Source organism: Gopherus flavomarginatus, chromosome 11, assembly GCF_025201925.1.
Source record: "Gopherus flavomarginatus isolate rGopFla2 chromosome 11, rGopFla2.mat.asm, whole genome shotgun sequence".
NCBI lineage: Eukaryota > Metazoa > Chordata > Testudines > Testudinidae > Gopherus > Gopherus flavomarginatus.
In genome coordinates, this window is record NC_066627.1 from 8193886 (window position 1) to 8218772 (window position 24887).

At 50.6% G+C, this 24887-nt stretch overlaps 1 protein-coding gene and 2 pseudogenes across 6 annotated transcripts in view; 1 reads left to right on the forward strand and 2 right to left on the reverse strand.

Annotated features, from left to right (window-relative positions):
* Positions 1-24887, forward strand: part of LOC127031107 (zinc finger protein 707-like) — a 769794-nt gene that overhangs the window by 636424 nt on the left and 108483 nt on the right. The gene's annotated exons all lie outside the window — the stretch shown is intronic.
* The window catches only part of LOC127031106 (zinc finger protein 345-like), a 565317-nt pseudogene that overhangs the window by 463922 nt on the left and 76508 nt on the right, over positions 1-24887 (reverse strand).
* The window catches only part of LOC127031658 (zinc finger protein 420-like), a 54825-nt pseudogene that overhangs the window by 223 nt on the left and 29715 nt on the right, over positions 1-24887 (reverse strand).

Below are 24887 nucleotides of genomic sequence, written 5' to 3' on the forward strand. Positions count from 1 at the left end.
AGCAGACTGGATTTAGTAGGGGAGGTGAGACCCCACAGGGCCCTGGGAGCTGTGGTTCCTTGGCCAACTCCCTGCCTTGGAACAGAGAAGGAACATTTCCCAGCATTCCCATGGCTGCTATCAACAGGAAAGGGAGGGAGGAAGCTGTGAGACTCCATGCGCTGCAGCTTGCTGTGGTTGGGGGATTGGCTGCGAGAAGCAAGTGCCACCTGTGAATAGGGAAGAGGTGTGACCAAGGAGTAGAAGGCTTTGGCCCAGGTAGCACCCTCAGAAGACTTCCCCAGATGGGCTTAGGGATGCTGGTGTGACTGCGCCTGGCAGCCCCCCAAAGATGGAACTCGGTGAACTAACTGGACAGGGCCCCTCTCTATCTGAAGCTGGGCAAGGGAGGTATGTGGATCCCACCAGAAGGTAAAATGGTAAGGAAGGAAGGGGAGGCTCTACTGGACCTGGACAGCTTCAGATACAGGACAGGAGGATTTCCACTTCTGAGCCATGAAAATAGAAATTGACTTTTCCTTTCCAGATGTATCTAATATTCATAAAGGGAATCTAGCCCCTGCCTTCCAGATCTGAACACCTCAAAATCAAGAGTGTTCAAGCTCAATTTGGGCAGCTGTTACTTCATTTCTCCCAAATCAAATATGCTGATCCGCTGTCATTTACTGTAGAAAAAGTAGGAGAAAATTGAGCAACAAACATTGGGGTCTTCCCAGTGCTAACGAGGGCTGGAATTGCTATTTTCAACAGCCATTACACTTTTTTTTTAGTTTTGTTTGTTTAAAAGGAAGACAGTGATATTGCACAGGCAAATTCCCCATAGAAACAAAGAATGGAACAAAAGACTAATAAAGGAACCTCAACTTTCCTCATTTATGTAGGACAGTCTTATTAGATGGATCCAGACATCTTCCAATCACAGAAGCTGAAAATTTGTTCCACTTTACTGCAGTTCTGTAACCATGCAGGAACCTAGAGGAGGAAAGTGCCTAACTCCAGAGTCTGCAGCTGCCTAGGGCCAGTGCTGAGGATTTAGAGTCCCTAGTGCTGCCCTTGCAAGGTTCAAACATGCTCAGCCTTGGCATTGCCTCCGCTCCTGCGGCTAGTAGCTGCAGCTGTCTAAGGCTGGCCTCTGGCAGTTGCCCCATGGCTGTAGCTAGAGAAGCTACAAGTGGCTCTATGACTCCTGGGGCCATTAAGCTAGAGCACCTAAAGACACTGGAGTTAACCTCAAGGAACAGAGGTCACCAGTAGGAAAGGAATGTCGGGGGAGCAGGGAAGGCGGGAGCAGGTCAGGCTTGCAGAGGGAGCTTCCAGCTGGTTGGGAGCATGTCCAAAGTAGAAAGGAAACAAGTATGGGGAGAGGTGGTGGTGACCAGGTAGCAGACTAGCTTGTAGATGGGAGCAGAAGAAGAGACGCTGGTCTCTTCAGATTCCCAAGGGCTAAGTCCTCACTTTGGGGAAATGGTGTTTGCAGCTGGCTTGTTCACATGGCAGGATGGGGACTGAGGGAGGGATCTGTCAGAACTGATCAGGTGTCTACTGGCTTTAGGACTTTGAGCTGAGACTAGGGCCACATGCAGTGACTGGTGACATGCGGGGGTACTGGAGACATGACTAGAGAAGGTCTGAATGAGGAAAGAGATAAATCTGTGGGGAGTTTCCTTGGTCACTATGAAAGTTCTGCTCACTGTGGACACTGGTAAACCCACATGGGTGTACAGCTCAATAAGAAAACCCGTGGGCTGAGGGAGCTGTGTATGGCAATGCATATAGTCATGGAGAGGTGTGTGATCAAAATGAAAAATGTCTCCAAGGTTCAGTACTGGGTATACGAAGGCACCAATGGCACTGCTCCACCAGGCCCACACTCAGAGCCCACAGTGACTACACTGGGGCCCACAAATATGTTTGGTGCCAGGGCCAACAAAAGGTTAATCCAGCCCTGACTGCCCGAGCACTATTTCAGCCTCACATTATTGGGTGAAACTCCCACAGTGAGAGCTGCAGAGCGCTCCCCCGCAACACACACGCACACACTCGTCCTGGTGTTGGGAGGGGAACAGGAGAAAGGACAAAAGGAGAGATGAAGAGAAAGGAGGGAGGGACAGGTGGATGGAGGAAAAGGTGAAACAAAAAGGACAAAACCTAATGTCCCCATGATTCTAAGGGACAAAATCCCGAGTGCGGAATAAAATTCTGCCTCCTTAAGCTCGTGTTTTCCATGCCTAGAATTCAACTGTCACCAGATGGATCAGACTGAACAGGGTTCAAACCTCCAGGAGGCTCTTACCTTCTAAACAGGGACGACTGTTTTCTAGTAAAATCACGAAAAGGGAAGGAGAAAACTGGAAAGAGGTTCCTCCTGGCACTCACGTCTGTGAACCTGAATACTCTCTCAGTCCTCAAAGACAGACTTGGAGAAGGAGACTTACTGAAGCAAAGCCACAGGGGTCTCTGAGGTTTCCCTGGCCCCTGACTGATGTCAGGATCTCTCTGTGAGGTCACCACCTGCTCACCTATAGTCTTTGACCAATAATGTGAGGTCCTGCAAAAGGCCTTTGTGATGTCGCTGCCACACCCCTCCCTTGCTGTGCTAATGTCCTGCCCCTGGCCAGGCACTTTGGAGCTTTGAGCAACTCCCTGTGGATCACCTCACTCAGGGAGCTTTTCTATAGAGCATCCTCAGATGTCTGAGCACACGAGTGCCATGGCAATGAACTGACACACATGGCACCAAGATGAGATGATTAGTAGACTAACCTATAGGAGAAGGACACCCCAGCATTAGTATGGGAGAAATCCCTACTGACCATGCATTACACCTAGCAGCCCCTGCGTGGGGTTGGGCGGGGGCTGCAGAGGGGGGAGACCTGGGAAAGGGATGGATGGAAAATGTCTGTGCAGCCGGGACATGGCCGGGGGGCGAGGGGAGAAGAGCAGGTGACCCCCGAGGAGCGGGGAGAAAAAGGGGGGGCTGAGATCCCCTCGGAATTACCACTGCCCCCTCCGTGGGAACCCCCCTCCTCTCCTGTCCTGCCCCCTTTCTCCCTAGAGAGCAACAAGCAACATCCAGGGTGACCTCCCCTTCCCTCAAACCCTTGAGAAGTTCCCTGTTCCCCTCCCCCCATTGTGCCCCATTTTCTCTCTCCTTTGCCAATGGCCAGTTCAGATCTCAGGTTTTGGGTGTTTCCCCCCATTTTCACCTGCAGTGATTTGTCCTTGTGTAGGTGGGAAATGGTTCCCCCGAGTGATTTCTGAACTGGGCAAAGGGTTAATGGGCAGAGGTTGGGGGGGGGCCTGAGACAGGGACACCTCTGGGCTGAGCTGGGGGGGCCATTCTCTGCTGGCAACAGGGCGTGGAAGGGCGTGGATGGGGAGGGGGGAGCAAGTGTCCCCCATAGAGAGGGTCCAGCCCCAGGCTGCTACCAGTAGCACATTCCTATCCTGACGGTGGGGGGGGCTTTCTCCAGCTGGGACCTGCCCCCTAGGCAGCCCCAGGCTCTGACCGCACCAGCCCCGCCTGGATCCCCCAGTGAGTGAGAGACCCCGGAGGGGGAGGTGGAGGGGGAGGGAGCACTGGGCCCTGACAGGAAAGTGACTCTCTCCCCTCAGATCTTGGTGTTTTCCTCTCATGTTATCAAATATGCAGTTTGTGACACAATTTCTTTGCAAACCTTCAAGATTCAAATAAAATAACCTAAACATTTGCCCCACTTCTCTCTAGTTGTCTATTTCTAATTGAATATGCCCTGAGATTTTCCTGTCTCTAATTATAAAATACTAAGAAAATCTCAGATTTACACCTTTTCTCACATTATTGAACACAAAATGTTTGCAAATGTTGTCCATTTCCTCTTTATTCATTTATCAAGTATTCATGTGAAAAACTCAGATTTTACCTCCTATCAACAACTGATATAAAATCCCTCTGATTTTCCACTTTCCTCTCTATAATTTGCAAAATGGATCCAAAATCTCTGATTTCCACCCTTTGTCTTTCATTTCTGAACACTGATTTGAAAGCTCAGGTTTTTCCTCTGTGTCATTATCAAATGTCAATTAACAATCCTCTCGAGTTTTGTGCTGTTCCTTGTTTCTAAATCCCCAAAACTTCTTCCTTCAGGGGAACCTGTTGCCCTGAGTCGCTCTCCATTCTGGATGTTGCAGGGGATTAAATTTCCCAGTGATTGTCTTTCCCCTCTCCTTTGAGAATCATTTGTTCCCTCTTTTAGCTCTGTTAGATATTTGCCAAAGAAAGAGACCAGCCTGATATTTAATACACATCAAAGCCAGAGGCCTCCCCCTGTTTGGGGATCAGCGGTTCGCAGCTGGTAGTGGGAGAGTTGGCTGGCCCCTTTTCTTTTCCCCAGCTGTCACGGGATGAGGGGGTCACTCTGAGTGCAGCATGTCTTGAGAAGTATCCCAAACCACAAGACAAATGGTCTCTGTGAAGGGTTGCTTCCCACAGTGCTAAGATGTAGCCACCTCTGGCAGGATCCATGGTGGCTACTATTTGCTACTGACAGGCCACGGAAATGTCTTACCTATTTTGCCCCTCCATGCCAGGCCTGCACAACATACGGCCCGCGGGCCAAGTGCTGCCCGTGAAGTCTCACTGTGCCTCCCGCAGCCGGGAATCAAAATGCTCTGTGCTGCCCATAGCCGCGGGGAATCCAGAGCCCTTTAAAGTTCAGCTGCGGCCGGGATTCAAAAGATTCTGAGCTGCCCGCAGCCGCAGGGAGCCCAGAGCTCTTTAAATCTCAGCCTCGGCCAGGATTTATAGGGCTCTGGGCAGGCGGGCGGGGAGCTCAGAGCTCTTTAAATCCCAGCCACCAGGGCCGGCTTTAGGCCAATTCAACCAATTCCCCTGAATCGGCCTCGCTCCTAAGAGGACCCCGCACCCAAGCCCCAGTACCAGCAAAAGCCAGTGCGCTGTACCAGGGTGGCCCAGCTTCCCCAGGGGGCAATTTAAAAGGCCTGGAGCTCCCAGAAGGGGCTGGAACCCAGGCCCTTTAAATTGCCACTAGAGCCCTGCTGCTGGAGCCCTGGGGTATGGCTGCAGAGCTCTGGGGGCTATTTAAAAAGTCCAGGACTCCCATTGCTTCTACCTCCCCGGCCCTTTAAATAACCACTGGAGCCCCGCCGCTTCCCCAGGGTTCCTGCGGCTATTTACAGAGCTGGGGCAGTTGAAGCAGGGGCGCCCCGGGCCCTTGAAATAGCCCCCAAGCCCCAGGCTGCTGCTGCTACCCTAGTGGGGGGGGGGAGGAGGAGGGGGCACTCACCATAGAGGATGGGCTGTACCCCCTGTACCTGCACCCCCTGCCCTGCCTGCAGCCAGCCTGTCCCCAGCCAGCCCCTGCTGCATCCCCTGCCCGCACCAGCCCCGCACCTCCTGTCCTGCTTGCACCAGTTCCTGCCTGCAGACTGCCCATCTCCAGCCAGCCCTGCACCCCCTGCCTTGCCTTCAGCCTTGCACCAACTCGTCTCCAGCCAACCCCTGCCGCACCCCTCTACCTTAAGTCAGCCAGTCCCGCACTCCTTTGTCTCCAGCCCTGCCAACCCATGCCGCACCCTCCCTGTGGCCCTGCCTGAAGCCAGCCAGCCCATCCCACACCTCCTGTCTCCAGCCTGCCCCACACCCCTTGCCCAGCCTGCAGCCAGACCCTACCTCTCGCATCCTCCCCCTCCCCCAACTCCAGCCAGCACCATGTTCACTGGTGCCCTGCAGTTCCAAGGGAAGTAACCCTGCACACCTGCTTCAATGAGATGGGCAGGGAGCAGCTGGGACCCACACATGTGCACCCTAGCACACCCTAAGAGAGTGGCAGAGCTCATTTCTAGTTCAGACCCATCTTTTTAAAAAAGAACTTTACGTAGGGTTAACATACATCTGTACTTTCCCGGACATGTCAGGCTTTTTGGTTCTTAAATCGCCATCCAGGAGGAAAATACGGATGTATGGTAACCCTACTGGTACAAAAAATACATACTGTGGCAGAACTTTTTATAGGGAACCGGCTGTTAAGAACTGAAAGGCTTTTTTTTCCCCAATCATCCCTGCGGGGCCCCGCCAAAAATGTTCAATTTGGGCCCCGCACTTCCTAAAGCCGGCCTGCCAGTCACGGCCGGGATTCAAAGGGCTCTGGGCTGCTCGCAGAGATTCCCGGCTGCAGCTGAGGTTTAAAGGTCTCAGGGCTCCCCACCGTCATGGGCAGCCCAGAGCCCTTTGAATCCTGGCGGCAGCTCCAGCGGATGGAGTAGGGCTGGGATTTCAAGGGCGCAGGCTCACCTCAGCAGCAGGAGCTCTGGGACCTTTAAATCCCTGCCCCAGCCCTGCAAAGCTCCGGGTTCCCCCAGTCATCAGAGCACCAGGCCCTTTAATTTGACCCTGAGGGCTCCCAGCCACCTCTTCGGCTGGGAGTCCCTGCTTGATATAACATCAAATAACACCTCTCCACCACCAACCTTCCTTTTTGACCCACAGCTGTTTTGGTGGGGCAGCGCCAGGGAAGGAGGGTTTGTTTCTGCAGGGCTGGGCGGGGTGTTTCCGCCAGGCTGGGAGGTCCTGAGTGGGGGGTGTTTCCACAGGGCCGGGGGGTTTCGGTCCTCAGCTGTTTTCTTTGGAGTATTGTGGCCCTCGCTGTTGTACTCAAAGTACTGTACAGGAACTTTTCAGGGGGATTAAGGCAAAATGCCACATTTATTAGTAATACAGGTATCAATTAATACCCTATGATATGCACATGAGATATATATCACAGTCATGCATTCACGCACACACACAGACATAAACACACTCCGTCTTGCTGTTGTTATCAACTAGTTGCTCCCCTTAACTGCACTGGCCAGGTGAGTTAGATGGGGGAGGGGTGGAGCCGGGCTTCTACCAATCCAAGTCGATGGTCCGATGGTGACAAGACGAGATCCGGGGTCCTTCTGCAAGGCACCTCGCATTTATAGCAGCTTCCCTCTTATGCAAATCTAGACCAGATTCAAAATCTGGGTCTGCGTCTGTTGGTCTTTGTGCTGCTTTTCTCTGGGTATTGTCCCAATGCTGCTCAAAGAGGGTGTTTTCTAAAGAAGGTGCTTGCTTCTAATCCCTGAGGCCATCAATATGTCTGCTCTTCTTTATTGGGCCCACTTGACAAGTTGTATTGTCCTTTGCTCTGGCTCCCATTCCCTCTTCAACTGTTGTAGCTGTCTGGAGGTGGGTGTCTTCCAAGCCTCACTCATTCACACCTCATTCAGTCAATAGAGCAATTGATTACAGAGTGCGGGGGAAGATCTTATTCTACTTCTAGCAAAAAGGCACATGTTTTCTTTTACTTTAACTATACTATCCTTAGGGGCTATAACATTTGATACAAAGTTTTCTACCAATTTTCAATATAGGGATCTAATACAAAGTTGTATGAAAATAGAGAGGCACAATGCCAAGTCATATGAATTACAAAATAACATCATGCCGGACGCAATGTCATAAAGATACTTAATACAGAAAGATACTTAATACAAAATAACACAATGCAACGTTATAAAGATTTATAGAGATAGTTAATACAGAGATTTCTCTACATCACCGCTTTACAAGTTGTGCATTCCTGCTGATGGCATTCGCAGGGCTTCTCGCTTGTGTGGATTCTCTAATGCCGAATAAGGTGAGAGCTGTGATTGAAGGTTTTCCCGCACCCAGAGCATTCATAGGGCCTTTCCCCTGTGTGGATTCTCTGATGCCGAATAAGGTGTGAGCTGTGATTGAAGGTTTTCCCGCACTCACTGCATTCATAGGACCCCTCCAGTGTGTGGATTCTCTGATGCCGAATAAGGTGTGAGCTGTGACTGAAAGTTTTCCCGCACTCACTGCATTCATAGGGCCTCTCCCCTGTGTGGATTCTCTGATGTTGAGAAAGGCCTGATCTGTAAGTGAAGTTTTTCCCACACTCAGCACATGTATTTTTTTGCTTTTCCCTGCAGATTTCCTGCTGTATTCTGGTTTCCTTAAGGCCCTTCTGAGTTCCCTGACAGGAAATAAATTTATCCATTTTCTCCCCTAGCTGGTTTCCCTGCTCTTTTTCTGGTCTGTGCTTAACCTCACACATCATTGCATCACCTGCTGTGATAGAGACAGAAACCTCAAACAGGGATGGAAAGGGGAAGGCCAAACCAAAACAAGTGCTGGAGAGAGGTCAAATAAAAATCAGGAACTCAGCTCCCCCGAACAGGACAGAGGAGGGGATTAATTCAGCCTTCACATCCCATCCAACTTCACAGGGGGAAGGGAGAAAGCTACTGCCCGGTGTCTGCTAGCATCTATAGGAAGCCTTGAGCTATATTTACCCTGCGGATACGACCCCTGCTACGGACAATAATGAACTGAGAGACTTCCCAAGAGCTTTGTAGGGCATCCTAGATGTTTCCTTCAGGCACTTACAGATTCTGAGTTGGTTTAATGTTTCCGCATCTGTGCGGGGAGATCTCAGGATCTCTCTTTCCTCTGAACCCTGGAGCTCTGGGACCCAGTGCTCTTCCCCTTGTTCCAGCTGGGAGATCACATCACGTTGGAAAACCAGAAACTCTTCTCAGATGAAAGAAAACAAAGGAGTTCAGTTGATTTCGTACAATTTTATCATCAAAAACATTCTATTAATTTATCTTCAGTGCTTAGTGTGACCTGGTGTTCCTGGGGCAGTCCTCACTGAAAATGCCAAGGTCAGAGCAGGCTGAAAAAGGGAGAGCAGATGCTCCTCAAACTGGTGGTTAACACTGAAGTTAAACTCACTGACCAGTCACAAACTGTGCTTCTGATCCCACACACTGGTTAACGAGACTCTGAAAAAAGAAATCACACGGCCCCCTCTGACTCCTAATCAGCAACTAGGTCCCGTACAGTGAGAGGTTATTTAAAAACTCTGCTCACTGTGATACAGCATGGCCAGAGGGCAGCAGGAGAGTGATCCTAATTGGATCCAGGAAGTGGGTGGGTAGAAGGTTAGCCACATTACCCAGGTTTGGATCCCATCCAAAATACCATGCTGCCAGCCAATCCTTTAGCAGTTAAACTAAATGTTTAGAAGAAAGAACAAATGAAAGAATGAAGTTAAATTCCATCCTTCCAGACAATTCTTTAGCATCTAAACTAAAGGTTTAAAAGAAAGACAGACAGAAAGAAGATAAATGGAAAAGCAGTCAGATACATTCCAAAATGGATATATCAGGTTCTTAGCAGTATTGGTGAGTTGCTGGCTTGAAAGTCTGTCTGGAACGCATCCACAGCTTGGATGGGTCATTCAGTCCTTTGTTCCAGGGTTCACTTTGTAGAGAAGTTGCTCCAGAGGTAGGAAGGGGGATTGAAGACAAGATGGAGATGATGCAGCTGCGCTTTATATTCCTTTTGCCATGTGGCTTGTACTTCCTGTGTCCCAAACACAAGCTTCACAGCACGTGGCATGGAAAAGCTTTGGAGGTTTCATTACACAGGCAAACCCTGGCATGTCTTGCTGACTCAATAGGTGTATCCCCTTGGTCCATGGGTTCATTGTACAGCTGATGACCCTCAATGGGCCATCAAACACGCTAGGCAATGTTGATGCCAATATGTCTGGGAGTGTCACGCAGAAAAACTGCACATGTCTGGAAATACAGATATACCCTACATATCTGTAACTCAGAATACAAAGGTGATAGAAACATAGAAACAAAATTATCATACTTGGCAAATCATAACATTTTCACTAACACTTTACATGGCATACCTAGCATGATTCATTGCAATTTTATCAGATTATATTATTTTATTATTAATACCAAAGTGTCTCACAATTTCATGCAGTCTCACACTTGCTAAACTAGTGAATTCCCAGGACCAGTTCCCCAGGTCCTTGAAGATGCCAAACATTGTGCTTATGAGGGATTGAAATACCCACATATCTGCTGGGAACACACACACAGACACTGTGTCAGTCTATACCCCTGTGTTCATTCTTCTAGAAAATTATGATCAATTTTGTACCCAGTATGGCTTGTGAGGTATCATTAGAAAACGCATAACCTACTGAATATTATCCTCCTGTTAAAATGTGTAGTAACGCTGTATGTAAAATGGTGAGATTTTACAGTATGATATTACTGAAAAAGTTACAGTTCTGGGGAACACCCACAGACCAGTTCCTCAGAGACAGCAAGGCAAACAGCTGGTCAAAAAGCCATTCTCCTGCAGGGGGAAGGTATGAAGACATTAAGGGCTGGTCTACACTACGGGGGGAAATCAATCTTAGATACGCAAATTCAGCTACGTGAATAACGTAACTGAAGTCGAATAACTAAGATCAGATTGCTCACCCATCCTCACCGCGCGGGATCAATATCCACGGCTCCCCCTATCAAATCAGCAACTCCATTGGGGTTGGTGTTGTTCCAGAATCGATATAAGCGTGCTCGGGGATCGATATATCACGTCTAGATGAGACGCGATATATCTATCCCCGAGCAATCGATTTTAACCCGCCGGTACGGTGGGTAGTCTAGATGTAGCCTTACATTCCATCACAGCGACCTATTGAGGCTGTTGTGGAAAACGACCACAGGATTAATATTTGAATCAGCTCAGCCTGAGGCTCTTTTCTTGGTTACAAGCACGCAGGGGGCGACAGCTATTGGAATACTGTCCCCGAGCTAAAAATCACACAAGCCTTTTACAACTTAAAACCACGAACAATGACACATATGTTGCACATTAATTTCCTTATTTGGAATATATTGCAAAATATGATGCAGGTCAAAAGCAAGCTAAACAATCAGTTTTCCATATTTGGCCTTTCCTGTTATTTTTATTACACCTGGTGATATGGGAGCAAGACTCTCCATGTCTCAAGAAATGTCACTACCAACCTAGGTCATTTTCACATGCTAGGGTACAATCTAGATCAGTGAGGAGTTTCGTCATCTGTAATCCTGGGTGAGATTCAGTGTTCTGCTGCTGGAGCTCCCCTGTCTGGATACTCCCAGCCAGCGTTCAAGGACGCACTGAGTGTCTGTATGATAAGTAACCCAGGACTGGCAGCTCTGACTCCAGCCGCCTGCTTGTTACACCCCAAGCACATTCTGGTTTGGGTAGAGAAGGCTCAGGGTTTGAGAGAAGGCTGGGGATAGGAAGCTTCTGTTCATTATGCTGGACCTAACCCTCAGTTTTACTTGAGTAAAGAGGAGATATTTGACATTGTGTTATGCTGCTCCTCTGCTCTGTTCCCAAAGTGTTCTGCAGCAGAGGAGGGTCTCTGGTAGTATGTATGTTACTGGCCTATTGGGGTGATGTTGAAACAGGACAGGGTACAGATGGCATTGTGGGGGTGGCATGAACCTTCACTCTTCATTTTCCCTTCCAAGAACAGAAGGGACAGGAATCCTTACCCAGCAAGACCACCGTCTCATAGTTCCCCTGCATGACATCTCTGTAGAAGGCTCTCTGAGTGGGGTCAAGCAGAGTCCCCTCTTCCCTGGAGAAATACACAGCCACCTCCTCGAAGGTCACCTGCCCCTGAAAGAGCAGGAGTCCAATACTCAGTACCTGCTGACCCACTCACAACCCCACTATTCACGGAACAGCAGCACCAGGGAAATGGAAGCTCCGGAAGGCACATGTTAACAGAGTCCCACCCCACCTTGCTTACAGCAGCCAGGAGGCATCAGAGGGTAGAAAGAGAGAATCTTTGTGTCTCCCAGCTGACAGATAGAAGAAGGGTCTTCACATTTATCACATAGCTACTAGCTAGAGCTTAATATAGGAGATGGGGCTGTCTCTGGACCCTGATAGTGGCTCCCTGGTAGGAATCCCAGCACTCTCCAAATAAAATATATGGAAGAAAGGGGAAGTCAATCGTAAAGAATAGAAGTTAGAAGGTCAGAATTGTAGTGCCCATTAACAAAGGTTTTGAGAAAATAGAGCCTATCAAACTAACGGGATATCCTTATTGGATGAGATCAAAAGTTTGGTTGCAGCTAATAGTATTGATGTAATATACCTAAACTTCCGTAAGGGACATGACTTGATCACCACAATATTTTTACTAAAAAAACTAGAATGATACAAAATAAACATGGCATACATTAAATAGATTAAAAAATCTGATAGTAAATGGGGAACCACGGTCGAGTGGATTTCTTTCTAGCAAGTTCCTGCAGGGATTGATTCTTGGCCCTATGCTATTTAACATTCTTATCCATGACTTAGAAGAGAGTACAAAATCATCACTGATAAAGTTTACAGTTGCCACAAAGATTGGGGTTAGTGGTAATTAATGAAATACCAGTAGATTCAGGCTCCATCACTGAGAGTCTGGGAAGTTGTTCCAGCCCTGGCTGGAGGGTTATTTCCTGTTCCACAAAGAGGGGAAGTTCCATCTCAACTCCTGTGCCTTGAAATTAGGACCTGACACTACACCCTCATATTCATCATAGTGGTATGATTATAATATGATTAGGACATAATTATGATCTATTTTGTACAAGATGCATTATGTGTGGTGTTACTGGAAAAGTTCTGATTTGCTGAATACGATTATCCTATTTGTGTGCACATATCATGTTCGTATCTGAAGTTATGGATATTGATTCTGCATCTGTATTTCAAATGTGCTTACTCTGGGTAACACCCACAACGAGCCTTTCAGGTACAACAATGAAGAAGCCAGACAGTGCTGATGGTTCAACAAAGACAATGGACTGTGGAAGAGCTTAGCCTTCCTGTGAATGTTTCAGCCAGCCTAGGAGTCATGGCTACTATGACTCAGCAGGGCCTGTGACCAGACCACATGACACTAAACTCCATTTTAGTACCTGTATTTTTCCACAAACTGGACTAGGAACTGAGTTCGGAATAAAAGGTTCCCACCATATGGAAAAGCTACATAAGGTGGGGTGTGACATCATCTCTTGGCCTCATTCCCCACACAAGAGAACTCCTGGAAACACCTGAGAAACAAAAACGGATGTGGGGGAAGTGCTGCTCCCAGGATCAAGAGATTTCTAGCTTGAGTATGGAAACTTGGGGGACTGATTGTACCATCAGTCAGGGTGAGAAATTGCTAATTCAAATTCTATCCATCTAGTATGTTAGGCTTAGCCTGAGTTTTGGTTATTTGCTAAATAATCTGCTTTGATCTGTTTGTTATCACTTATAATCACTTAATCTATCTTTCTGCAGTTAATAAACTTGTTTGATGCTTTATCTTAACGAGCGTATTTTGAGTGAAGTGTCTGGGGAAAATCTCAGCTTGTTGTGCACATCTGTCCCATATCGAGGGGAAGGGGAACTATATTAATGAGCTTGCATTATAGAGATCCCCGTGCACTATAAGATGGTATAATTCTGGATTTATACTACAGCAAGTGTGCAAGGTTGGGGAGTGGGAAATTGGCTCTTGCCTTCTATCTGTCCTTCAGTGGCTTAGGTAACGCACTCAGGTAGCTTAGTTGGCTGCATGGCGCCACCTGCTGTTGTGTTGGGTGATAACAGGCCCTGGAGAGGCTGGCGAAATCTCCAGCAAAGCAGTGTGAGAAGGGCCAGCCCAGCGTGAGGGTTAGAGGACACAGCAGTTCCCAGAAGCTCCACAAACTGCCTCCTGGGGGTGACAACCCATCACGCCCTACACTACACAAGTCTCAACAGGTTTGTCACATGCTGTCCCCTCCCTTTCTCCACCCGAGATATTTCCTGCTTCCCACCACCTCTAGCAATTCCCACCCTCTTATGCATTTACTGCTCCTCAACCTCCAAGCAGAGCCCGCCACCCTGATAATCTCTTACCTGAGCCAGCTCCATTGCAGCCATTTCCTTGCCCCTGGGAGGACGAGATGAAAAGGGCAAGGTGTGAGAATTCAGACTAGGCTTTTGTCCATTCCACAAGCCGATTCCCCCCAGCTTTTCCCCTGCTAATGCACATTCTAGGTTCTGGCACACTGTGAAGCACAGAGTGACCTTATTCCAGTACAGGCCTAGCCCCCTCCCACCAGGGTGTAACCCTCTGACACATGGGGAAACCCTCCGAGTAACAGTCTCTCTCTTACACATATCAAGTTTGCGGACAACACCAAGCTGGGAGGGGTTGTAAGTGCTTTGGAGGATTGGATTAAAATTCAAAATGATCTGGACAAACGGGAGAAATGATCTGCAGTAAATAGGATCAAATTCAGTAGAGACAGGTGCAAAGTACTCCACGTTGGAAGGAACAATCGGAGGCCAGAGAAGAGCAGAAACAAAGGAGTCACTTTGGGGGATTCTCCCTGTCATTGTCCCCAAGGCAGCTGTCTCAGGTTTACAAAGGTGTTTCATGTTCCAGCCTTTATACAGTCTCTCCTGGGAGTGCCCCTTTCATGGACTGGGCCTAGTTTTAGTTTTTGGTAGTTAACAATCTTGATTTATTGTTCATCTAACCAGTATGTGTGGATTGAAGTGTGTTGGAAACTCTGTTTGGGATAACAAGCTGGTGCATGTCATTTTCCACTGATGAAATGACAGACTTCATATGAGCTTGTGTCGTTCAGTAGCGTGCTGGACAGTGCAAGATGCACATTTCTGGGGGAAAGTTGGGCACTTGAGAATTTGCTGGTTTTCTCCTGAGGTGTAGTTCATGAGTGGCTGTCTAGTAGCACTCAATACTGTGTACCTGCGAGTGAGTTACATGCTGGAGACTGTGTGTTAAGTGGCCAAGAGGGGCTGTTCTCGCGGGAAAACAGTGGAAAAGGCACCCCAGGCTGGAGAACTGAGGGGACACAGCTATTTAACAGTCCAGATTGTACTCTGGGTAACGTCACAGACACTCATTATGACAGAGCCTTTTACAACACAGAGAAAGTAAACCCATGTCCCAGAAATCGAAGACTCCAGACAGAGGGCAAGTGTCCCTGCCACTGCTTCTTGCTGACAGAGAGGTTCAGAGACAGTGCGAGAATCCTGGGGAAGCTGGGAACAGGAAGCATGGGCTGGCGGGGTTCGGTGGAGAAAGGGAACAGGAAGGGCAGGGATATTACTGAATCCAGGATCTCAGCAGTACTAGATGACATTATAGCACATAGTGCAGCCCATTGGAAAACACAATAGCAACTATACATACAAAATGATGGGGTCTAAATTAGTTGTTTCCACTCAAGAGATGGATCTTGGAGTCACTGTGGATAGTTCTCTGAAAACATCCACTCAATGTGCAGCAGCAGTGAAAAAAAGTGAACAATGTAGGAAGTAATTAAGAAAGTGATAGATATGACAGAATATCTCATAGATCATATTTGTAAAAACAGCAAATAAATCCATGATACACCCACATCTTGAATACTGCATGCAGATGTTGTCACCCCATCTCAAAAATAGATATATTGGAATTGGAAAAGGTTCAGAAAAGGGCAACAGAAATGATTAGGGGTATGGGACAGTTATGCCAGACCTAACCCCCAGTTTCACTTGAGCAAACAGGAGATATTTGACACTGTGCAATACGGCTCCTGTGCTCTGTTCCCAAAGTGTTCTCCAGCAGAGGAGGGTCTCTGGTAGTATGTGTGTCACTGGCCTATTGGGGTGATGCTGAAACAGGACACGGTACAGATGGCATTGTGGGGGTGGCATGAACCTTCACTCTTCATTTCCCCTTCCAAGAACAGAAGGGAAAGGAACCCTTACCAAGCAAGACCACCGTCTCATAGTTCTCCTGCAGGACATCCCAGTAGAGGGCTCTCTGAGCGGGGTCCAGCAGAGCCCACTCTTCCCTGGTGAAATACATAGCCATCTCCTTGAAGGTCACCGGTCCCTGAAAGAGTAAGAGTCCAACACTAAGGACTTGCTGCCCCACTCACAGCCCCACTATTTGTGGCAGAGAGGAGTGAATCAAATGGAAGCTCTGGGTGGATCGTAGTCAGGAGAGTCCCACCTCAACCTGGCTCAGAGTATCCAGCAAATGCCAGGGTGAGGGGATGAAGAGAGAGCCCCTTGCCTCTCCCAGCAGATCCATCACCTCCCTACTAGCCACTGACTGATACAGGAGATGGAGCCCCTAGCAGGGTCCAGGGAGAGCTCGCCGGTAGGACGCCCAACACCCTCCTCATTGTGAGGAGAGGGATATGAAGGGAGAGGCAGCTCCAATAAGCCTGACTCATGGGTGTCCCCTTCATATCTCACAACAGCTGCTGGTTTGTGAGGTCAGGCTCCAGCACTCGGAGTCTGGTCAGTTTGACTAGCTCCATGTAGGTGGGTTATTTTCTCTCTTCATAAATTAGAGCATTTCTCCTCCAAACCTCCTGGGTCTGTTCCTAGAATCTAGGCCACTTAGTAAATAACTCCCAGCAGGTCTGCCACACCCTGGCCTCCTCCTTTCCCCACGCTGTGAATTTCCTGCCCCCACATTCATTTCTCCCACTGCCCCTTTCAGTCTCTCCTTCCCCTGTCCTCTCTCCCTGCCCCTCTGGCTGGGACAGTCCCATTCCTGGGGGCTTTGCTCTCCCATGGCTGGATTTCCTCCTCTCAACCGCTAATGGGAGGAGAAATGAGGTGGGGTTGTTTGTGCAGAGTCACTTTCTTGCCAGACCCTAGGACATTCCCTGAGGTCTTTCAGTTACCTGGAGACTCTGGCTCAGAATTTAGTAGTAACAGGGCCCAGGGCTGCCCTAGGGGGCTAGGACCAGCTGCAGAAAGTCATCCCCTGGGCCGGGCAGAGAAGAAGCTTTAATTAAGGTCACTTCCCAGCACAGAGCCTCACTGGGGGAGCAGAAGCTGCCAAACCTGGTCTCCGAGATCACAATGGAGGCTGCAGCATCTGACCCAGGAAGCTGAACCCCAATATCCTGAGCAGAGAGGGACAGAGCGTTTGAGCAGCTTCCCTCCTTTAGCTCTCTGGGGAGAGCAAGTAATGGGAGCCCCTCCTCACAGAGAGAATTGCTGATCTCATTTGCCCCACTGTCCATCTCGAATCACACCTTGTCTTTCCATACAGTGACTCTGGATTAACAATGGTCTCAATGACACCGGATTTCAGAAAGAATGAGTCCAGAATGCTGTGGAAAAGACCATCGTGTGGCAGTGCTGACTCCCTTCCCACCTCCCTCACCCCCGCAGATCTAGGACAAGGACTGGGGGCACAAATTTTCCAAACGGAACCGAAAGTTCCTGCAGTTTTCAAAAGAGGAGAAAAGCAAAATCTGTGATTTCACACTAACAGTATTTGCTAAGTGGACAGAAAGTTATCCCAGTGACAGGGCACGTGACTGGGGAATGGACTTGGTGACCTGGTGACTTGGAGCGAAGACTCTGGCACAAGTTGACCAGAGAGAAGGATCATGGTTAGCAGCAGCCCCCAGACACCCCCCTAGTACCCAGAGCCCAGACCCTCCAGCCAGCGGCCCCAGACACCCTCCAGCCAGGGGCCCATCAGATATTCCCTGGGACGCAGCCCCCAGAGTCCCTGGCCAGGGACCCTAGATACCCCTCAAAGCTCCACCGGCCAGAGAACCCCCACCACACCATGATTGCCAGGTTAGGAATCCCAAAGGGTTCCCCTCACCAAGAGCCCCCAGCAGCCAGGGACCCCCTCAAGGGACCCCCCCCCCACTGGGAACTCAGTCCCTCACTGCCTGCCTAGGAACTCCCCAACCCTCCAGAACGATCTACCCTGACATTTGCCTGGGACCCCCTCCTCTGCCCAGTGTGACCCCCTGATGCTTTACAGTAGAACTCCTCACTCTGCTTCCCTGGCATGCCCTGACCTAGTGCCAGGGATCCCCTCCTCCAGCTCTGTGCACTGGGCATGGCAACAAAACCAGGAACCAGCAGGGGAAGCACAGACAGAGCCCCTGGCACTGAACCAGGCTCCCTCTAACCCTCTGTCCCGCCTCCCCAAGAGACACCCACCCCCACTGTTCTGCAGCCACCAGGCCCCCAGAGATACCCACCTCCAGGACCCATAGCCTCAGGGATGGGCACATCACAACCACCCCCCCAAAACTCCAAACCTCCACAACCCACCAACCTGACTAGGGTACCCCCTGCCCAGCCACCCAGAGGCTTCCCCCTACCACAATACCCCTTCAGCTGCAATGTCCCCACACAGACACCTTCCCTGCCCCTGCAAGTGTTACCTCACAGAGTGTGAGAAGTGGCTAGAAAGGTAACACCATCTCCTGCTGGCCAGTCACAAAGGCAGAGGGAGCCTGGGAGGTGCTTCTTTAACAGGAGAATGGAAGGTCTGTAGGGCAAGAAAGGTCCACGGGCTGTCACTAGCAAATAATGGCCACCATGGATCCACCCCAGAGGCGGCTGCATCTTAGCACATTGGGAAACAACCCATCATATTCAATTAGAAATAAAACAACTAGAGAGAAGTGGGGCAAATGTTTGGGGTATTTTATATCAATCTTTGAGACATGCAGAGAGAACCTGTCACAAACGACCTTTGATAACATGAGAGAAAACCACCAAGATCGGAGGGGATTTGATGTTGCTATTAAATAACTAGTGGAAAAGGGGGACTGTTGGACTGGCTTTTATATGACTGTCCAATACATAAACAGAATGTGATGGTCCCCCCCGGCCCCGGGGCAACCATTCACGTGAGCAGCTCAGAGCCCTTTCAGGAGCTGATTTAAGGGGGGGGGGAGCTGGAAGGCTCCCTGGACAATGGAAGGGGGCAGCAGGGGGATTGGGAAATGGGGTCTGGGCAGTCTCCATGGGGGATGTGCTCCTCCCTTCCCTGCCCTGGTGGAGAACGGCAACCTCATCCCATCCCAATCCAGGGGCAGCCATGTTCTGGGGAATGACCCAGGGCAACAATTTCCCACCCAAACAAGGACAAATCGCTGCAGATAAAATGGGTGGGAAAATCCACCCCCCATCGAAGAGATTTTAAATTGACATTTGAGAAGTATGGAGAGAAAAGGGAAAATCAGAGGCAATTAGAAAGCTGATCATTAGGGGGGAGGAGAATCTCCTTGGATTTTATAGCCACGTGTGATAATGAGAGAGAAAAGGGGAAATCTTGAGAGAATGTGTGTGTGGGAGGAAGTGGCAAAAACAGGGACAGGATCCAGTTAACTCACCTCCCCCCCCCGGGAATGTCCTGGCTGCACAGAGACAGATTTACTCCCCCACCCCAGTGACCTCCCCCTCCCTGCAACTCCAGCTTCTGCCCGCCCTGACACCCCACACACACCAAAGGGGGGGGCTCTGCCAGCGCCTCCCCCTGAGCTCAACTCCTGCTCCTCCCCCCATCCCGGACTGTGCCCTTTAGCCCCCCCCGGCCCTGCCTACAGCTGCCTGACCCCCCACCCGCCCATCGATTTCTTGCTCAGTGCCCCCCCGTTACTCTCCCGCCCCGCTCCAGCCCCGCCCCCAGCGCCCGGCGGAACGTTACGGCTGGTCCGGGAAGGGGGAAGGACAGCGGCTTCAGCGGCTGTTACTGGGCATGCGCAGTGCCCGGGAGTAGCACATTGCTATGGGGAGCGATTTAATACACTGCCCCCCCCGCCGGGCCCCAGGCTCCGCCCCCTCGCCGGGCCTCGGGCTCTGCCCCAGGCTCTGTCCCCCCTGGGCCGGTCCCGGTGTCCGCCCCTCCCCCACACACGACGGCCGGGCCCCGTCCCCCCCCATCCCAGCAGGGCGGGCGGATCCTCCTGCAGCTCCACTGGGGCCGAGGCGGCTCCAAGGCTTCTCCCAGGCTCCCTAGGGCAGAGTCACTTTCCCGTCCCCCAGCGCCTCTCACTCCCCGGGGGCTCCGGGTCACAATGTCCCACCGCCCTTCCCTCGCCTTCAGCTCCGGCTTCTCCCCTCCCGCCCCCGCCAGCCACACCAAGGGGAACCCCCGGGCCCCAGTCTCTGTCCCCACCTGGATCCCAGTGGGGCCGGGGGCAGATCCTGGCTGCAGCTGAGAACAGCGTCTCCGCTCCGGCTCGGGCAGCTCCAGCGCTGCTGGCAGCACGTGGAGAACCAGGGAGCAGCTGCTCAGCCCCGGCTCTGCGTCACAATGTGCCAGAGCCCCGCCCCCAGGAGCTGCCCCGCCCCTGAGCTGAGCCAGCTCCCCGCCCCCATGAGCTGCCCCACCCCCAGGCTGTGCCAGAGCCCCGCCCCCAGGAGCTGCCCCGCCCCCGAGCTGAGCCAGAGTCCCGCCCCCAGGAGCTGCCCCGCCTCCGGGCTGTGCCAGAGCCTCGCCCCCAGGAGCTGCCCCTCCCCCGAGCTGAGCCAGAGCCCAGCCCTCAGGAGCGGCCTGCACCTGGGATGTGCCAGAGCCCCGCCCCCTGGAATTTCCCCATGTTGGGTCTCTGAGCTTTGTTCTCCTGCCGCCTTCTTCCCAGCACCCCCTGCTCCCAGCTGCTCCCTTCCTGTGTCTGCAAACTCCCCCCTCCCCCTGGGGCTGGCTGCAGCGCTCGCTGGGGCTGACTCCAGTGGCTGAAGTTGCCTCTATCTCTGCTTCACCTGGAGTGGGAGAGACAAAGAGAGGAGATGGTCCCAGGGTGTGAAACCAGAATCAGGGGGCAAGGAAAGAAGGACTGTTTGGAAAGGTGGGTTTTTTGCAAGGGAAGTTGATCCAGATGGAGTCAGAAGAAGTTGGGCAGCAGAGGCTCAGGGAAATTGAGGGGAACCCCCTCGGTGTCTCAGTGTTGGCCAGGGTTTATACAGCACCTTGCATAATATGGGGTCTGATCTCAGTCATGGTCTGTGCAGCACCTGGGAGCCCTGATGTCTGTTTCCTGATCACAGGCCCTGGAAATGGAGAGAGGGAAACCTCAGCACCTGAAGGTTAATGCAGCCCTGTGTGCAACCCCTGCTAGGGTGATCCGACAGCAAATGTGAAAAATTGGGATGGGGGTGGAGGTAATAGGCACCTATGTAAGAAAAAGACCCCAAAATCGGGACATCTAGTCATGCTAGTCCCTGCTGTTCTCATAAGGGGTCGGCTTAGAGAGGGTTTGGTTACACTTGCAGCTGTCCAGCGCTGGGAGTTAAAGCTGTCTTCCTACAGCTGTGTAGGGAAAGCGTTGCAGTGTGGACACACTAACAGCTACCAGCACACTGTCATGGCCACATTTGCAGCGCTGTTGGGAGTGGTGCATTATGGGCAGCTATCCCAGCGTTCAAGTGGCTGCAATGTGCTTTTCAAAAGAGGAGGGTGGTATGGAGTGTGATGCGGAGCATGTGGGAGACAGAGGGAGTGGATTTTTGGAGCTGACACCGTGTCAGCTTCCTGCCTGGCAAGTTCAAGCCTCCTCCCCTACCCCTCTCTCATTCACTAAATGCAAATAGCTGCCTTTGTTTTTTTCCTCACAGACCAGATAAGCAGCTGCTCCAAAACAGACCCCCCCCTCCCCGTGCCCACGTGGCTGCTTCTCTCCTCAAGCAAACACCAGCTGTGGGAGTTCCAAATGGATCCCCCTGCCTCTGCTCATTCACTGCAAACAGTAACTGTGTTTGGTTTTTAGATAAGGAGCTCCAGGAGCCTTGAGCTCACAACAAAACAAACAGAGGCATCACAGCAAAACAAAGAGCGTTATCTCTACTTAAAAGCATTATGGGAAGGTTCCGGAGGTCAGTGACAGCGTAGTAAGATTAATCACTGTTTACACTGGCACCCCAGCGCTGCAGCACCAGCTCTGTTCTCTTTATTCCTCTCGTCGAGGTGGAGCACATGCAGCACTGTAGCAAGGGAAATACAGCGCTGTATGTGCCTTGCCAGTGTGGACGGGGAGTAAGTTACAGCGCTGTAAAGCCACCACCTGCACTGTAACTCTCCAGTGTAGCCAAGGCCTGAGTTGTAGTAATAATAGCAGCCAAGAATCAGGTGGCACCTTATAGATTAACAGACGTATTGGAGCATGAGCTGTCGTGGGTGAATACCCACTTCATCAAATGCAACAATAATCCCATATGGGCTAGTGGTCAGGATTCCTGGTTTTTATCCAGGTGGCCTGGGTTCAACTTCTGGTGTGGGAAGAGTGCAGAGCTTTTGCCCAGAGTGGAGGCAGGAAATGAAAGGAACAGGAAGGGATCCTGCCAGCAGGGGAGTTAAACAGTGTGGGGAGGGGACCCCAGAAGTGGGGGTGGGGCAGTGATTTTGGGGGAGATGAGAGAAGGAGCCCAGCAATGCGGGAAGTTGACAACCTGGAGAGCACAGGCCTGGCATGGGGACCTGGAAGAGTGAATGTGTCCCTCTAAACCCATCAACTGCAGACTAGGCAGGCTTGGAAGAATTGCTTATTTGTTGGTAAATGTCAATTTCTGTGTAAACACACAACCCAATGGCAAAATATTTCCATCAATAATCATCAAAATTGACAGATGGGCAAAGTAAGAAACATGCTGCTTGAGAACTAATCATGTTGTAGGAGGAGGAGTGATCTGTATGCTCTGTATAACCTGTATACTCAAAAGGTCTGTTAAACTCCCCCCCTCCCCCAGTTTCTGTCCTTTCCCTCTTTGAATGCCTGTGAAGTGGCTTTCCCACTCTCCTTTGTACCTCCAGTGAATGCCCTTCACCCGGCCCGTCTGGCCAGTGGTTCGCTGTGTTACATTCTATTGTACCTCAGGGAGACTGATCTTCATCGCACCATCCATCGCTGCGCTGTGGGACACTTACCTTAAAGGATCCTGACATCTCCACTGCCAGGCCTGTTCTGAGAGAGTGAGTATGAGTGTGACACCCTCCCCCATCCCTTCTTTTGAGCTTAGCTATCAAGCTAATAAATGTGCTGCTTTCTGCCAAACTCTGGGGGGAGGGGTATTATTAGTCTTCTCTAAGCTTACTAACTGACCCAATTTTGGGTAACACAAGCAACATTGTTTGATCTGTTATTGTACCAAAGGGGGAGATGGTTGTCTATAAAAGACGGTGAAGACTAAATGCTTCTGATGAGGATGGGATTTGAACCCATGCAGGTAGAGCATAATGAGGTAGTAGTCCATCATTTTAACCACTCAGTCACTTCACCTGAGCTGCCAAAAAACGGACAGGAGGAGAAATCTAAGGCCGGCAGAGATAGGGACACTATTGAGTTTTTAAATACTAAGCATAAGCAGGGTCTGAATGAACTCCCCTCTCTCACCTAGTGAGGAGCTGGGGAAACACTTCAGGAACAGACCGTGTTTGCATAGACACACCTACTCTGCCTAGCTATGCAGCATGGTGGGGCCGCTTCCCCAAAATGACCAGTTTGGGATGGTCTTGGGTTACAAATCACTTTAGGATTGAGTGGAATGAAATGTTATTCTCCTTCCTGTACGAGTGAAGGACAGCAGAACATACCTAGTCCGTCCTGATGGAGGGGTAAGTGGGTGAAGAACAGCTTTTATTGGACTGCAGAGAAGTGATTGAGGACGTCACCCTAAACCAGTGGTCCCCAAACATTTCACATTGTGCCCTCTTAGCCATGGCTGTGGCCCCTCGGAAGCCACGGTCAAGAACCGGGGCTGGGAGGAGTGGGGCTGTTGCTTGCTGGGGAGAGGGGTGCGGACAGGGCTAAAGGGGTCGACGCCGGGCTGGGAGCGAGAGTCTCAGGCTGAGGGTGGGGTTGGGGAAGAGCTGTGGCAGAGTGGGAAAGGGAGAACAAGTGTGGGGGCCCCAGCACCAGAACCATGCCCCTACCTTCTGTCTGTGGCTCTACCCCACTCTGTCTCCCTGCTGCAGCTGTTTTCTAGTAAAATCACTACAAGGGAAGGAGAAAACTCGAAAGAGGTTCCTCCTGGTGCTCACATCTGTGAACCCGAATACTTTATCAGTCCTCAAGGAGAGACCTGGAGAAGGAGACTTGCTGACGCAAAGCCTCAGGGGTCCCTGAGGTTTCCCTGGCCCCTCGTCCCTGTCCTGCCTGGCTGATGTCAGCATCTCTCTGTGAGGTCACCACCTCCCCACCACCTTTGACCAATAGTCTGAGGTCCTGCAAAAGGCCTTTGTGATGTCACTGCCACACCCCTCCCTTGCTGTGCTAATGTCCTACCCCAGGCCAGGCACTTTGGAGGTTTGAGCTACTCCCTGTGGATCACCCCACTCAAGGAGTGTTCGTTCTAGGCAGCAAGCCGGCTAGACAGGAAAACATCAGATGCTGCTCCCAATGCTACGCTCCGTTTTTCAGAAATTAGTCGACTTTATGGCCAGAAGAGACCATTAGAGCATCTAATCATATAGTCATAGAATATTAGGGTTGGAAGGGACCTCAGGAAGTCATCTAGTCCAATCCACTGCTCAAAGCAGGACCAATCCCCAACTAAATCATCCCAGCCAGGGCTTTATCAAGCCTGCCCTTAAAAACCTCTAAGGAAGGAGATTCCACCAACTCACTAGCCATCCTATTCCAGTGCTTCACCACCCTCCTAGTGAAAATTTTTTCCTAATATCCAGCCTAAACCTCCCCCACTGCAACTTGAGACCCTTACTCCTTGTTCTCTCTTCTGCTACCACTGAGAACAGTCTAGGTCCATCCTCTTTGGAACCCCCTTTCAGGTACTTAAAAGCAGCTATCAAATCCCCCCTCAGTCTTCTCTTCTTCAGACTAAACAAGCCGAGTTCCCTTAGCCTTTCCTCATTAGTCATGCGTTTCAGACCCCTGATCATTTTTGTTGCCCTTTGCTGGATTCTTTCCAATTTTTCCACATCCTTCTTGCAGTGTCGGGCCCCAAACTGGACACAGTACACCAGATGAGGCTTCACCAATGCCGAAAAGAGAGGAATGATCATATCCCTCGATCTGCTGGCAATGCCCCTACTTATACAGCCCAGAATGCCGTTAGCCTTCTTGGCAACAAGGGCACACTGTTGACTCATAGCCAGCTTCTCGTCTAGTGTAACCCCTAGGTCCTTTTCTGCAGAAATGCTTCCTAGCCATTTGGTCCCTAGTCTGTAACAGTGAATGGGATTCTACCGTCC